Consider the following 13597-nt stretch of genomic DNA (forward strand, 5'->3'; position numbering starts at 1 on the left):
CTCACAATCGTGATATTTACACTCATCATACAAATGATAAAGATGATTTTTTAATTATTAGCCTATCTAATTTATCTAATTAAGACTTCAATTTCCCCCCTAATTTTACGACCGTCCTATTAGCAAGACTACTACTTCTTCAGGAAAAAACATATTAGTGCATTTAATACACCAAATGATGGCTTGGTGACAATTCAGTAGATGGAGCTTAAAATAAGATCCGTACACTCTATTTATTCATTAATTGAACTGCTAGATTTGTCAGGTTTTGTATATAATAAATATGTATGGAATAATGTTACAATCTTTTTTTTTACCTGACAAATGCACATTTTGAGAGAAAATGGAAGAACATGTTGAATCACAATAATTCCTTGATATGTAATGTATGCTTAGTTTTTAACGTTTTTGTTCCAGTATTCAAGAATCAGTCTTGTATCAGATATTGAATGTGGTCTAATTCCTAATATCGGCGGATGGTTACAGGAAACCACCAGAACCCTCTTTGATATCCAACAATACCTTCTGTCGCCTTTACTGTGGTTAGAAGCATTGAAGTCACATAATGTGAGCTGTGGACGCATGTTGCTTTAGCTGGTGCTGCACGGCCAGAAAAACACAGAGCATCTGTTTAGTGAAGGGTTACAGCTGTACGAATTCATTAAATTCATTAAATTAAAATGTAGTCTAACCTCTTTTTCCACCCTGAGCTTGATTATGACACAGATGCTGAAGTGTAAATAGATGAAAAGAGGTGGTTTGAAAGACTTCTGTGAGTGTGCACTGTTTGATGTAACACACTACCGAGCTTTGATCCAGCCGTTGTATTGATGGCTCTCTGTTCCTCTCTCCGAGTTCCCTGTTCAGAAGCTGAGCAGGGGCATGACATTGGACACTTGACGCTTTTAACATTGCCATGTCTCTATGAATCTCAAGTTTGAAGCTTTTTTTTAAATTCTTCAGATGTGTTCAGTTTTGCACCATTTTAAAGAAACTCTAATATGATAAGAACACTGACTGAAGTTAATGGACACTTTTATGGTCTGTTCCAGCTAGTGAGTGTAAATGTATGTTTTGACAGGCTGAGGTTTATCTTTGATCCAGAATGAGATCTTACAATAGGATGTTTTCCCCTGTTTGCATATCTGGTACACAATAGTGTTCAGACAAAGGGAGGACGTAGCATTGTGACAGCAGTTTAGCACCAGTGTTTTAACAAGACCTTTGAGCTCAATGTGAAAAGCACCCATCTCCAGTGCTCAGCCTGAGGCCATGTCTCGCGCGCCAATGAGTTGCTTTTCTATTCCAGGTTTGTTTTTTGTTTTTCATCTGATCTGATGAGGATGATTCTGTTCTTTTGTGTAGATGATATACTATGAATCTGTGCATCACAAATAGTATGTTAAAAAAAAAAAATAGCCTAGGTCTACATTAATTTCAGCTGTCATGTACTTCAAAGTTTTGTTGCTCTGGCAAATACATTGACAGATCACTGGGTTTTCTGTTGCACGCATTTCTGTAATGCGTCACATTTAAATGAGCAATTTTGAAAGAATTTCCATATCTTTAAAAAAAACGACTAGTCATCTGAAAGTTGGTATGTGAAAATTCATCCTACCATTTTTTAGGGATGTCCCGATACCATTTTTTCTGAACCGATCCGATCCGATACCAAAAATTCTGAGTATCGACCGATACCGATCCGATACCAGCGCAGTTTTTTTTTTTAAATCAAATAGAATTTCTATAACTCTGTGTGTTGAACTAATAATCACTCTTTTGGTGTTAAACACAATCTACTTAATACAGAATGAATGAATACAAAAATGATCATAACCTATGACAAAAATTATATTATAAACTAGATTAGTTGATAACTCAGCAGTAAAATTTAGTCTAGAAAAATCACAAGTGCACAATAATTGTATAAAATCTGAACATTGAGTGAAAAAATACATTTAGTGGGAAACAAATAAGACACAATAAGTGTAGCACTAAATTTGGTAAAACTTTACACATTGCTCTTTGTATTGTTGTAAAATACATTCATGAAAAACAAGATAACAAAAATCAAAAAGATCAATTATTTTATATATAGTCTACTATAAAATTAAGACATATTTTAAATGTATAGAACAGCTGTTTAATGAGGCTGCAACATATGATAGATAGGACATAACAAAAAAGGCTATTAATAATCTTCCATTGCGCAAAAGTATTATGATATGACTATGAAAGGCTGTAATACAGTCCGGCACAAAGCCCTTGTGCGCATACCGAGCGCAGAATGATGCGCTTGAAACAACACAGAGTCACAGCGCGCAGCGCGTCGAGTCCGCCTTGAAAAGTTCAAAGCACAAAGGAAAGACATAATGATGCATAGTGTATTATACAGTATCTATCTATGCAATAGTTTATTGAGTCTTTTCTTTTAACAGTTTTAAATTTCAGTTACTGTGCGCGTGAAGAACAATTATAGTGCTCTGACTCTACACTAGTGTTGTGATCTAACAGACACATGGTAGAAAGGAACATGATTAAGGTACAGCAATACAGTCCAGCAAGATAGTCATTTTATGCGAAACCATAGAGCTTTATCTACAGATCAAGTATAATAATAGTAACATTGAAACATCTTGGAGAGAGTTTCATCTGTCGTAAGTGAACGCGACGCGCTGCTGAATGAAGAATGATTGACAGCCGCAGCGGAGGGATGGTTTACGTGTAGGGAGTTTACGTGAACTTGAATTTAATGACTTAAATATTCATTTATATCTTACATTATACTATAGTATGGCTTCCGAACACTCATAATATAGTGCACGAAAACCTTATGGTGCTTTATGCTTTTGTGAGGCTTAACAATAACACAGAAAAGTAAACGCACAATATCGGATTTGGATCGGCCTCGTCTGACCGATACCCGATCCGGCAAAAATGGCAGTATCGGAGCCGATACCGATACTGAGTATCGGATCGGGACATCCCTACCATTTTTTGTAAATAGATCTTATTGTGATGTGTTTATCTATGGATTTTTTTATAAAGCTAAATTTTGGGCTCATTATTTTGATCCCATGAAAACAGCTTACATTTCTTTCTTGATGAAACCCTGGTCCTTTCTTACAATTTTGCAAGATGCATTCAGGTCTCCCTCCATCCAGTTAACAGCTGATGGGTAGAACTGCCCTTATTTTTCTCAATAATCTGTTTCACACTGATGTTCGTCACAAAATGTTACATTGTGACTTTAACGACTAGTTGACTAATTGCTTTTAAATACTGCGTTTCGTAGACACATCATTTCAAGGGTTATTTCGTCCAAAAATTAAAATTCTGTTATCATTTACTTACCCTTGTGTTGATCCAAACCAGTAAAACTTTCGTTCATCTTCGGAACACAAATGAAAATATTTTTAATAAAATCTGAGCCAATCCTGCACTCTCCATTGACAGTCTACACAACTACCACTTTGACATATCAAAAAGTTCATAAAGAGATCATAAAACGATTCCAAATTTGTTTATATTCACATAATTAACATTCATCAACGCACACATCAGTTTAACCCGTTTGCATGTTTTGGATTTTATGGGCCAACATTACTGAGCTAACAAATAACAGTTGGACATTATTTTATCACTGCATTATTTGATCATAGCCATGTGAAACATTTTTATATTAGTGTTGTTATCTTAATTGTTTTATTGGTATTAATTCCTGTGTTTGTTCAGGATGGGGCACTTATAATGCAGTTGTTGACTCCACCTTGACAATTTGTACTGTTAATATGCTAATCTTCTCCAAAACTTGAAAGCATTATTTTTATCCTGTCCTTACTTACTCTCTACTAAGCTCTGAAACAAACATTGAATGATTAGTTCACTCCAGAATTAAATTTCCTGATAATTTACTCACCCCCACATCGTCCAAAATCTTCATGTCTTTCTTTCTTCAGTTGAAAAGATATTAAGGTTGAAAAGATATTAAGGTTTTTGAGGAAAACATTCCAGGATTTTTCTCCATAATGGACTTCAACGGGGACCAATGGGTTGAAGGTCCAAATTGCAGTTTCAATGCAGCTTCAAAGGGCTCTACATGATCCCAGCCGAGGAATAAGGGTCTTATCTTTTGAAATGATCTGTCATTTTCTAAAAAATGTTTTTAAATTGATATACTTTTTAACCACAAATGCTCATATTGCACTAGCTTTGCGATGCGCGTCCACGACTTCACACATTATTTAGTCTAGCTGGTGCTCATGCGGAAGTACCGACTCAGTGTTTACTGTAGTGAAGTACTGTACTGAGTTTTTCGCTCTACCCTACCTTCCTCCTACATCACACGTGACCTTTCCAACGTGATTACGTATTGCGTGAAGTCGTGGACGCCGATTGCAACCCATTGGTCCCAGTTGAAGTCCACTATATGGAGAAAAATCCTGGAATGTTTTCCTCAAAAACCTTCATTTCTTTTCGACTGAAGAAAGAAAGACATGAACATCTTGGACGACATCGGTGTGAGTAAATTATCAGGAAATTTTAAATCTGGAGTGAACTAATCCTTTAACAACTAGTTAGTTGGGCATTCAGGGCTCCCAATTCCCATCTCCTAGGAGTTTGCTTTGACAATGTTGTCCTTTGAGGTGGTTTGGTGACCTCTGACCCTGCTCCCACCCAGTCACTCAGCCTGACCTGAGAGGAAATTTGATGCGTTGAATTTGATACTTTGAAACACTAAAAGTAAGACTTTAACTTGTTGCCCGTCTGACTCTGACTGGACACGTTATGATAAAATCATCATGTTTAGCACGGAAGGTCTGCTCAGGGAACAGTTGATCTTGCTAAATCTTTACAGTTGTTTCTGTATTTCAAAATGAGATGTTCATTCGAAAGAAGTATTATTACTGACGCTGACAGCTGGTAGTAGACAAGCGATTCTGTATTTGAGCACACATCTACTCTGCTACTTCTGTGTGTCTTAGCCCCTCACACATGTCCGTTCACATCTCACTGTTGCTGTCAGTGTGCTCGTTTGTCCTGAATAAGGCCCTTGGAATTGTGGGTGTGCAGGCCTGCAAACAGTGGGCTTGTCAGATTTGTCCTCTCTAGAAAGAAGATTTATTGTTTTGCTAACACAGTTGCTGTTTGGCAGTTACAGACTTCCCGCCCGGAGTAGAAATTTCCAGCAACACTGTCCGTGGAGACAGGAAGTAGTTCAGCAGCAGTGCGGACAAAAACAGCCGTATAACACATACAGGCAGGCAGTGCATCATCCCAAAGAGGTAAACTTTTCTTGCTTTATATAGAAAGAATTCTCGGAAGGGGGTTGTAGTTCAGCATCTCAGACCCCTTATCCTTACCCCAAAGCCACACACCCCCGCTGAGGCACGACTCGTGTTCTGATTGGCCATCAGTGCCGTGAGAGCTTTAATTGTAAAGGGGGTTGTTCCAAATGAATAGAGGCTGATGGTTGTGTTAACAATGCTCTCCATTGTCATGACCCCATTATCCATTAGTAATGGGTGGAATTCTCACATATTGTCATGCATATGATACTGACATACTACAATTTGGCTAGACAGTTTGAAGCCCTCCTTCGTTGAACTACAACACTAAAATACTATCTGCTTTAGTTATCATCATCTCAGGAAAAGCAAGAGACATTAGCCATATGCTCTTTGCAGATTTTTGGGTGATTTAAAAATCTAAAAAATTATTTTCTTGTTTTCCAATAAAAATATCTGAGGATCCTTAACTAGAGAAATTTAGTTTGGAAGCAAAATGACATGATACTAAGTCAAATAAACAACATTGGAGAAGACTAGTGTACATCACCGGAGAGAAGTCAGCTGTTTAACTAGAAAGAAGTTTAAAGGAAAGCAAGATACAAATTTTGGCATCTAATAACATACATGTCTCTGTTTCTGTGGTTTTCTAACACCGCACCTCTTGACGAGCTGTCAGCGTTCAAAAAAGAGTGACGTCATTATATTACCAACTACTATAGTTGTTCAAATCGGATCTGATATTTTTTTTAAATGTTAATTTGGTTGTTGAATGTGATTTTCACTTCTGTAAATAATCAACAAGAGTGAGATCTGTATTTAGCTGCAGTGTGTAGCAGCCCAAAAATGAATAGACCTTTTTTAAGAAATCCAAATATGATTATTTGTTATTAAATAAAACCTTAAATATGTAATAAAATACATTAAAAACATAATATTCAAACAGATGACTGTGATTGTATTTATTGTGGTTTTTAAATCTAGCTTGAGTTGACAGTATTTATAAGAGGGCCCCAATAAGATAATGCTGAGGCTCTGGTTTTGATAGGGATAGGCTTATTTTCTTATGTCTAATTCAATCGAAGGCCCTGTGCCTGTAGTTTTAAATAAATCGCTTTTATTGTAAACAAATACAAACAACTGATTTCTGTTTTTTTGCTCTCACATTCGTTCTTGTGTAGGAAACTCTGACCATACCATGTCCTGTTGTGTATGAATGAACTGTGTCTGTTTAACCTTATTTTTCTCTTCTTTTGCTGGCTTTCAGCCATCTATCAAAATGCTTTCCTGTAACCAATCTGTTAACACACAGCCACCTATATCAGTACTGACATGTTACCCACAAAGATAAATGAAGCCAGCGTTGGTCTTGGTCCGTAAAGCCAGGCAGAATAAAAGTGAAATGGACTGGAGCAGCTGTACCTCTGCTGATGGAGGCCTGGTCCGCTCTAAACATTTGCCCTTTTCAGAATTAGCAAAAGCAACCTGCACAGGGCTCCAGAAAAACAAAACAAAAATAAATAAATGAAGGAGCCATTGACTCCTATAAGAAGCCATTGACTCCTATAAGAAAAAGAAAATAGGTGGTACATTTCTTTTGTAAGTGCCACATAAGAGTAAACATATGTTTTAATTTTTTTTAAACATTTAATTGGTTTGCCCTCCTTTTACAGCATCAGCATTTTCATCAATCTTGTGGATGTCCTGGGAACTAGATTCACCTTAACTGGGAACTGAATGTCTTTTCCAACTTTAGAACTATATTTAGTCACAAAGAATTCATCTTTCTTAACACAGAATCTGAGCCAATGTCACTGTCCATAATTATTCCAGCATCACTTGGCCATTGCCATATGTCTTGCACACATCCAGTCAATTGTTCTTCATTAGTAAAATATGAGAGGTAAATTTGGGGAAAGGCAGCTCTTCACATGCAAAAGGCAGTGTTGAATTTTATTTTTTAGCTCCTTCCATTTTTCTCATCATGTAGCAGTGGCGGATCTAGAATATTTTACATGGGGGGGCAAAGGGGTGGCAAGAGGTCTTGGCAGGGTGGCAGGGGCAGACGGTGGGAATCCCTATATGTGAATTGCTTTAACAAAACAAACACAAAAACAAAGTATTATTGTTTAATCATGCCCTTACACACTACAAAGGTTTTTAATTCAGAACAGGAATAAGCCCAGTGCAGTGTTCAAACAAAACAAAACCGTGCATCTTTTAAAAAGTAAAATTATAACAAGCAAAATGAAAATATAAAAAAAAAGTACAATAATTGTGTCCAAGGACTTTTAGCCTTAATGGTTAGGATCCAGCTACTTTCTTCAACTACTCTTGCCTGCAAAAGTCAATATGTGAAAACCTCTGGTTATCCTTGTATTAGGGGTGGAACGGTACACAGAAGTCACAGTTCGGTTCATACCTCGGTTCAGACATCACGGTTCGGTACGATTTCGGTACAATGGAGTGAAAAGCAAAACAAAAATGCAGAAGGCATTTTTATAAATGTCTTAAGCCTTGTATTTTTTAAATAAGTTTTATTAATAAAGGCATAGAACCAGTTTATTTGTAGTGCACTGACAATAGTTTTATATAATTTAATTAGTTTATTAATTAAATTAATAAAAAGACAAAGACCTTGCGATATGTTTGGTATGTTTGAATGAATTTAAAATTAATTTGCCATATTTCAAATCAATATATTTGTTTTTCTTGATTTTAATTAACCCTAACTTTATTCTCATCTGAATTATAAATAATTGATTTCTGTATAAAATAATACTAGGCTACCATTAAAAAACACATTTGATTTTCTCTAATCAATGTAGAATGTGTAATTTAAAAGTAAAACTGTGTGTATGTGTGTGTGTGTGTGTGTGTGCGTGCGATTTTGGTTGGGTGACAGTTGTAGGTTACAGTTTGACAAGAGAGTGTGACAAAAGCACAATGTTGTGTTTTATTGCGAGTGTACACAAATATATGTAAACACTTTGCAGTTTGATTTATATGTTTACGGAGAATGTTTTTGTTTCCACTGTTCGATCGCGCCCGCGCCTCTCTCTCTCTCTCTCTCTCTCTCTCTCTCTCTCTCTCTCTCTCTCTCTCTCTCTCTCTCTCTCTCTCTCTCTCACACACACACACACACTCACACACAGTTCGATCGCGCCCGCACCTCTCCCTCTCTCTCTCTCTCTCTCTCTCTCTCTCACACACACACACACACGCACACACACAGTTCGATCGCGCCTCTCCCTCTCTCGCGCGCGTACACACACAGTTCAGCATTGCAATATTGACATCGCAGTCTGTTCAATATGCTGCGTTCAGACCAAACGTGAATTGAGGGAATTTTATTGCTACTTAGAGTTTTATTTATTTTTATACCATGCATTCTACATGTAAATTCGTGCACCGAACCGTGACGCCCGTACCGATTCGGTTCAATACGAATACATGTACCGTTCCACCCCTACCTTGTATTACATTACACTATAGGTCCATGTAGCTAATAATAGCCTATATAACAAATATAAAATCAGAAAGATTTATCACATGCACACACACCAGTTATGTTTAGACTACTTAATATAATAATCCTAATTGTATTTGTTATTTCCCCAGTTGTAACCTGGTTTCATTGCTGTGATATCTGAGAGGAATTGGATTTGCTTAGCTAATCAAATGATCGATCTCCTAACTGTTGTAATGTAACGGCGACCATCAGTAAACGTTATTGATACAAACAATTTATATTTTTTATTAAGCTGTATGTCTTTACAAAAATCAAAAAAAGGGTAATAAAAGGGAAGAGTGCTCTTACAAATCACGAGGGAGCGATTTGACCGCTGATTTTGGCTAACGTAATAGACTCGTAAGAGACACCTGCCCCCCCTTGCCCCCCTGTAGATCCGCCCCTGTCATGTAGACAAAATGTTAAATACAAATATAATGGATATGTAATATAGTGCATATATTTAGCTAAATTTTCCTCTTTGTAGTTATTTTTTTCTAGCTGACTAACTGTTTTTTTAATGGCTTATTGTTTACAAGCTGTTTTATTGACGTCTTTTCACTGTTGAAACTGATAGAGCGATTACACGAGACATGATGCATTTCAGTAAGTTGTAGCCTACTGTTTCTTTCATTATACCTTCTGATGTTCATTCATGTTTATTTTGTGCTATAACTAGTAGTAAAGACAAAGAGATGATCTGTTCACGTGCCGCTTGAACTGAACCACATCTGTAAAGAGCGCCAAAACAACATTTATTCTTTTGTGTATTTTGTGATAAAACACGACATAATTTGAAAGCTGAGTCTTTTTTTATTATAAGGAACAAAGCATATTGCGATTATTGGATGGCAGGTGCACTTCAAGTAATATGAAGTTCACGCATCAGCAGAAAACAGTATAAACTAAAGAAATTCTGAGATTTAGGAATCCATATAGGTATTTATTAAAAATGAGAATTGTTATCGATATTGTGTCCACACAGCTGACACGTTTACCTGTTGTAGTTTATCCTTGTTGTGTGCATTTTTACTTCAGTGTCCTGTCCATTCAGTGACACGGAAAGATGATCCTCCGTCGTTTTCTGTCTCTCTCATGCTGGCACAACTGGTGCCTGCTTTTTTAGCAGTCTGGAGTATTCTGCTGCACCTTAATTCACTACTGTATATCAACCCCAGGGTCCAGATCTAACCCTGTGTTCATTCTGAAGATGTTTAGTTAGTACCATGCAGGGTCCGAAATTAGCACCCGCCAAGCGCCAAATGCGGGTAGATTTTCCGTTTGGCGAGTAAATCTCAAAAGGCTATCCGCCACACTGGCGGGTGGATGTTCCAGACATCCAAAGTCTTGCGGAAGTTTCGGGAGTCTCCCGCATATTGATAGCGGCTGCCTGATGCCCGCAAATTAGTTCAAATCTCCAGGAATCTAGAGCGAGCGAGACAGAAAGAGCACGCTCATACTGTGCTCCAAACCGTGTAGCGCGCGCACTGCAGAGAGCGAGAGACCTTGTGTGTGTGTGTGTGCCTCAAGAAACGTGTGTGAACCTTCTCCACACCCAAAATAGACCAACACTAAATATATTATTTTAACTTAAAGAATTAACAAATTAAGATGACAAAAAGAAAACACTGAATCAGTTTGAAGCTTTGAAAAAAACGCTTTTTTTCATCAGACTACGTTTTTTCGTCAAATAAAAATAGCAGGCCTACCTCAATCCACAGCTTGTCTAGTTTTTACTTAAAAAAGTAATATGTCTACATGATGTGGGGTGAGTCTGGATCTCCGATGGCACAGATGTCCCGGGAATACAGAGATGACGTCTCGCTAGAGTGGCCAATTTCGGAAAGCGCCTTTCATTTGCTTGTGGATGTTTGCTTCGCCAGTGATATTGCATTGTACTTGCACTAGGCCTACTGCTATTTTAATACCACGTAGCATATTTTGCAAGTAACTTCGTCGCCCTTTCTGTCAAAATGGTCCCACACAGTAGCTACTTCTTTTCGCTTGCCTTGCTTCATTGTGCTTGCTCAGCGATTATGTCTTTAGGCGCGTGTGGTTGCGCGTGTCGACGCACCCCATGATTTAACAAATACAGGGTATATATACTGTTTTTTTTTACCATGCAGCAAACAAACAAAAAAGCTAAATGTGTGTGTGTGTGTGTGTGTGTATATATATAATTTTAAAACATAATTTTATGTTTACTTTCGGTAAAGTATCTGATAGTTTTACAAAACCTTCAAATGTACTGTTATGAGCACTAGTTCCATGCTCACATCTTCCATGTCTTATATTTGTTGCTCTGATTTGACTTCTATGTACTCTTATTCATTCAACATAATACTTATCTCAGTTAAATGTACTGAAATGAATGTATATGTGACACAAAAAGGCTGTTTATTATTTTGGCCGGTAAAAAATATGCTTGGCTGGTGGATTTTTTCATCTACCAGTCCCCGTGGCAGGTGAGCCAAAAAGTTAATTTCGGACCCTGGTACCATGGTTATGAATGAAGCATTTGCATGAAGCAGGAAGGGACAGAAGAACTCCACCCATTTGCATCCATCTATTTTCATTCAAATGTGTATGAGTACATTTTGTATGTCCAGCTTTTCCTATTATCACTGGAATGAGTGACCTCACTTCACAGAACTAAAGAATTCCTCTGACAGGTGCAGCAGTTTGTTTTTTTGTTTGAATGAAGTGTGTTCACTGTTCACTCTTCTCTATTTCTGGGGCAGGGCAGTGTCCTTCCTTGTGTGTTCTGTTTGTGGAACTATGCCTGTTTGCTTTTGTGTGTACTCAGCTGACACTCTGTGCATTTGTGTTTGAGAGTGACACAGCATGTTTTCTGCACTCAAATGCAGCAAATATGCAAATTAAATTAGTTGTAGGCCATATATGGTTGAAATTGTTTGAGAGGTGAATACTAATTTAAGGATTTGTTTTAGTATATCTACGCAAGTACTTTATTTTTTGCCACACCTTGAGGTAATTACGTAATCCTGGCCCACCTATCACACAATTTGCATGCTGTTCCACCATATTGAACGGCATTACGTCACCTGAACCCTCTTTCACCTGTTATTCCAACCTCCTTTCACTTGTTATTCCAAGGATATATATATATATTTTTTTGTAAATAATCCCTGACATGAACACAGTTTATTTTGAGATAAAGTGGCTCTGTTTAGCACTATCAGCTAGCCAGAGGACTAACTAAGTTGTCTAAGTCAAAGGCAGGTTCTGTTTTTAAACATGTTGGCTTGGTGTGGCAAATGTTTGTCAAGTGTCAAACTCAGAATAGTATGTTATTTTTTGTCTGGAATTCAGCTTTTTGAGGAGTAAATGGCAGCTAAGAGACTTTGGCACAGAGAATTATTGTTAAATTTTTTTCCATTCTTTCAGAGCGGTCTCGGGTAGTCTAAATTAGAAACACCTAAGGTGGAATTTCAAAATTGCGCTCCCAAAAAAAGCACTGAATAAAAATGGCATTTGGCCTCATTTTGGAACAATAGATTTTGTCCATTATGTCGTTGTTTTTTCAGTGCTTGGAGAACAGCCATTTTATAGCTATTTTTAAACAATAGTGCAGATTCAGACTTCAAGAATTTGACAAATAATTTCATTGTTTTATATATATGAGGAAATGATTTGACATATTATTAGAACACTTTCTAAAAATATATTTTTTATCATAGAGAGCTAGACTCAAGAAAAGGGTGAAGGTCTTAGTATGATGTATTCTTGTATTCTGCCTGCTTTTGATGGCGTTATTCAATTCAAATTGATATATTTCTAGTGCCCGAGAAGCACTACTAGGTCAGCAGATGACAGCCTTACTACCAGGAGGGGATAAAGGCACAGTGTGCTTTAAAAAGATATGATTGGCTACATTTATTACAGACAGGAAGGTAACAGGATACCTACTTGATTATTACACAAAAGGATTTTCTATAATGTGAAAAAGAATATCTAACAGCATTAATTTCTTTCTATTATTAATTCTAGAGTTTTGATTCTAATCTACGATCTTATGTTTATTAAAGGAGTTTTCTCTATGCTTGTCAACAAAACTCTCTACACTTTACTAATGTGCTTGCGTATTTACCCAGGAAATACGCCAATGAGACCTCTCAACCAAATGACAGTGTGATTTTTACGGTGGTCTTGGTGGTCAACCTAGATACCTCATGCTTTCTTTTGCAACTTTTCACATTATTTCCTTTTTATTTTTTTACATGTATGCAAATTTGTTTTCTTGATAATATAATGCCAAACATTTGAACTTGATGAGGAGGAATTTAGTCATAAGGATTCTGTTGCAGAGACTGCATGCCTTTCTTGAGGCTGCTTGAACAAGTGAGAAAAAGGTGGGTGGAGTTCAGGACACAAAAGGCCTCCAGTTTAACTGCTCTTCAATTACACGGCTCCCACCCATAAAGCTCTGGATCTAGTAGCGAGAAACAGTTTGTGCAGAATACACTCTAAAGGACAGGATTCTTTATGAGCAGTAACATTGCCAACCTTACCCATAAATAATTTAGTCAAACTGACAAATGTGCACACACACTTGCACATGCATTGACATAAAATGCTTTTCCTTAGGTCAGTTGCTGTTTCTCTCAAGGCAAAGCTCAAATATTTCACTGTGTTAATGAAGGTAAAATGAGCTGATTGGTATGTCGACGACAGATGGTGCCCCAGTATGTCTTTGCTGAGTTCTGTTGTTTTGGTTTGTGTTTCCCAGCTTACCTGGCACAAGCTGTATATTAGTCCCTCTTGGCCTCTGTATATC

General features: G+C 37.2%; 1 protein-coding gene across 1 annotated transcript in view; it reads left to right on the forward strand.

The window, feature by feature from the left end:
- The window catches only part of arhgap46a (Rho GTPase activating protein 46a), a 46509-nt gene that overhangs the window by 1181 nt on the left and 31731 nt on the right, over positions 1 to 13597 (forward strand). The window lies entirely within an intron of this gene.

The sequence above is a fragment of the Siphateles boraxobius genome, unplaced genomic scaffold, assembly GCF_051911475.1.
Source record: "Siphateles boraxobius isolate OS27281-9 unplaced genomic scaffold, OSU_SipBor_1 5, whole genome shotgun sequence".
Classification (NCBI taxonomy): domain Eukaryota; kingdom Metazoa; phylum Chordata; class Actinopteri; order Cypriniformes; family Leuciscidae; genus Siphateles; species Siphateles boraxobius.